This window comes from Pelecanus crispus, chromosome W (genome assembly GCF_030463565.1).
Source record: "Pelecanus crispus isolate bPelCri1 chromosome W, bPelCri1.pri, whole genome shotgun sequence".
In the NCBI taxonomy this organism is placed as follows: Eukaryota; Metazoa; Chordata; class Aves; order Pelecaniformes; family Pelecanidae; genus Pelecanus; species Pelecanus crispus.
The window spans coordinates 11,531,036-11,534,745 of record NC_134675.1 but is presented as its reverse complement, the minus strand read 5'-3'; the positions used below and the strand labels follow the sequence as shown (position 1 = coordinate 11,534,745).

Genomic DNA, 3,710 nt, shown 5'->3' with positions numbered 1-3,710 from the left:
AATGATTAATAAAGTGATTAGACAAATTGATCAAACAGTGACTTAGTTACAGATTCGAAGATGGCAAGGTTCACTCTATTACTACACAGAAGCACATAAAAGAGAATTAAATCACAACAAGTTAAGATGATTCATAAAAGCATTGCGTATATATGGACTAAAGGGGGAGGGGGGGGGCAAAAAGGGACCCTCCTGTTGAGTCACAAGGTTCAGACTAGACCCCCTTGCTTTCTAAACTCCTTCTCAGAGAGGAGCCTAGGTGCGGCTAGGTCTAGTCCTAGTTTCAGACTTGGTCAACGGTTTATATGGATAAGGGTAATGTATGTAATATGTATATCTAGTACATAGGAAAAGTATATAAAGGAAATTTGGATTATATGAGAGAGAAAGAGAAATTGTATGTAGGGAATACGGAAGCCCTCCCGTTGAGTCACGAGGTTTGGAATGGACCCCCTTGCTTTCTAGACTCCTTCTCAGAGAGGAGCCTAGGTGCGGCTGGGCCCACTCCTAGTCTCAGACTTGGTCAACGGTTTATAAGAGTAATGCTATAAGAATAGTACAGCAATATAAAACTCTTTTTAAAATTAAATCATACATCTACAAACTACTTAAATTGATTCATGCATGCACACTTACAACTATAAATGCATATATGAAAATAGTATACCTGTTAAAAATTCCCCTCGAGTTTAGTGAAATACTCACGTCTAATGCCTTGGCATTTCTCAATGGGCGAGAGTAGAGCCTTGAGGAGTGAAGAATATCAGCAGCCCAGGCTCCGTTGTCAATCTCCAGCAATGGAGTTCTGGTAGCAGCAGACTTTCGGATATCTGCTAAGTTTCGCTGACTCCGAGCGACGCTCCGATCGGAGGGAGATCCTGGTACAGCCCATGGCGGTCCGGGAGAGCTCAAAGGGCCTCACTTAGGACTGCCGTTTATAGGATTGTGAGATGATTGACTTTAATCACCAGTAAATTTCCATCTGAGCCACAATTCGGGTCGGCTTGTTGTTGGAATTCCAGGAGTGATGATACCACCCTGTTTCAAGGCTGTCTGGGGTAGCTGTTTGTTCTCGTTCCCCTCATTAGCCATAATATGAATGTTGATAAGAACAGGGCTGCTCTCTGCTCCAGCCATGTAGGAGTTTCTGGTACAATTAAGGGGTGCTTAACTGACCAACTCTCTACGCAAAAGCTGCGGCCTGCGAATTCCTGAGTTTGTAAAGCAGACAAAGTAAAGGGGAAAAACAGGACAGACAGAAAAAAAAACAGGGGCAGGGGGAAGATGTACCACCACAATCCACCCCGTGACTAAAGTCAATCCATCTCACCCACAGAGTGGCGGTGTGGTTGCCTCTTGCCTCTGTGCCTATAAACAGATCAATGCCATGTTCCAATTATGAATTTTGAGGGAAATTTTTGGTTGGTCTGTTAAATTATTAAATTTGATTAAACAGTTTCATATATGCGAGGAGGTGTTGGTAACAATGTTAGTTGTCTATCTATTTTCCACACTTTAACATATAAGACTACATTCAATAGTAAACATAATACGGTAAGAATAAGCAAAATTATAGTAGGGTGTAATAGTTGATTCAGAATCCCTGTTGCTGTTGGTGACCATCCGAATAGGCTATCCCACCAGTGATGTTCCCCGTCTTTTCTGACCTGTTCTAGGATGCGATGTATCCTCTCTGTGTCATGATGGATAGTAATCAGAGTCTTTTGTCCATGAATTTGAATTCTTTTTAGTAGTCGATCCAGCTGCAACAGCTTTTTCACTAGTGTGAGATTCATTCCGATGGGGGTAGGTGATAAGTTTTGATACAGCATATAGTTAGATCGCAGCAATTGATGGGTTAAAGCAGGAGCTGAATAGTTAAAGTCACATCCTGTGATGTGGATAAAATTACAGATACAAGTGTTTGAGTGATTATATATATCTATAGTGATGTCATCTACAGATACGGAGTCACAGAGGGTTCTCATACAAATGCATCCCTGTCCAGTGTATATAAGTACAGTTTCAGGGGCCTGATTGGGATGTATTTCAAAATGACAGACACTCTGTTCGGTGTCGAGACAAATGTCTTGGGCTTTAATAGTATTACTTTCACAGATAAACCCCTGTTGCTCTCGCACACCACATGCATCGACATCAATAGTTTGCCACTTATTTTCAGTTTGTCGGGCCCATACTCTATGTTTTAAGGGGTAAAGTACAGCTCCGTTGTAGTTTAATCCCAGCGCAATGATTGGGTAGATGGTGTATACTGAAGCATTGCGTATTGTCAGTACGAAAGCTGTGGCTTTATTGTCAGTGGGGTCGTAGGTAAAATTGATTAGATGCCACCAGGATTGGAAGTCTCGTTCAAACTGGGTTGCATTATCCCAGATTATCTTTCAAATCTCTGTAGGTAAGGTTCCCTCCTCACCTTCTCTTATAATTGTTGTTACAGTAGATTGTATCCACTATTGGGCCTGAATACAACTAAGAGCGAGGGAAAGATTGGTCTGAGCTGTGCCTAATGCATCCATGATTAGCTGGTGGTCCCTTTCATTAATTCTTTCCCACTTAGGCAATATGCCAGCTACGAGCCATTGATTAGTGCCTAATATGGACAGAGAAGATCGTAAGGGGTGTTCTAACTTGCTCAAATCATTTGCTGTTGTGCTTAATTTATTCATGAGAATTTCAGCATCTCTATTATTCAAGACTCCCAATCCTGCCCCTATAATGCTTGTGACATCTCTCTTTATTTGCTTTGGGGATGTGAGGGTTTGTTTATGTAACCACGTTAACCACCCTGTATAGGACGTATGCAAGAATGGTGAGCAGGTGGGCTTAATTGTAGAGATATTGGTCTGCATGAGGAGTTCCACCTGTTTAAGGGACCATAATGGGTTAAATAATATTCGTTGTTGTCCAGTATTTTTGATCACATACGGTCCAATTCCAGAAATTTGTGGAGGTAGTGATTTTCTGTTAGTCACAATAGGGGCACGTGTTATTGTACCAGGTTCAGTAGTGTCTATTTTGAATCTGAAGGATAGCCCTATGTTGTAGCGAGCCCACAGGCAGACTACAAGAACAGGCTGTGTTAGAGTGAAATTGTACCAACAGTCCAGGGTTTCAGGGGCACAAAGTTTTACATCCTTTCCTGTTGGGTTTGATGTAGTGTGGGACACAGAGATCTGAGATGCCTTTTCATGGGCAGACCCATTGATCACCCGGCATCCTATTTTGATTTCTTCCCCTTTCATCCCCTGCAGTCGAGGAATTTTACCGACAGCGTTGTCTTCCTCCCAGCTCCATTCATTTTCTAAGTATACCTTGGTTCCATGTATTACCACAACAGAAAGGTTCAAATTCCCCGTATCGGAGTGTATTCCCATACTTCCGGTATACTTAATGTGAGCTCGAGACCATGGCCACTCTGTTGTGCCCTGACCACAGGCGGAGAGGAGTGACATTGCCAGGGTTTGGAGTAGCAATGTGAATATGGCATTTTGGTTCGCCATCCCGGGAAGGGAAACTGCAAGAGAAAGAGAAAAGAGAAGAAAACTGTTTCGGTGGGGAGAGTCCGAACGGGTTACCCCTTTATGATACTGGATAAATCCACCTAGTAGTAATTCTGTATTTTGTACCATTGTTATCAATAGCTTCCTAGGCCAGTGTACCCCGAGGTTTAATCAGAGTCATAGGTACAT

At 42.4% G+C, this 3,710-nt stretch overlaps 1 pseudogene; it reads right to left on the bottom strand.

Annotated features, from left to right (window-relative positions):
• Positions 1–1,448: 1,448 nt before the first annotated feature.
• Positions 1,449–3,395, bottom strand: LOC142596426 (uncharacterized; annotated as a pseudogene).
• Between the last annotated feature and the right edge of the window lie 315 nt (positions 3,396–3,710).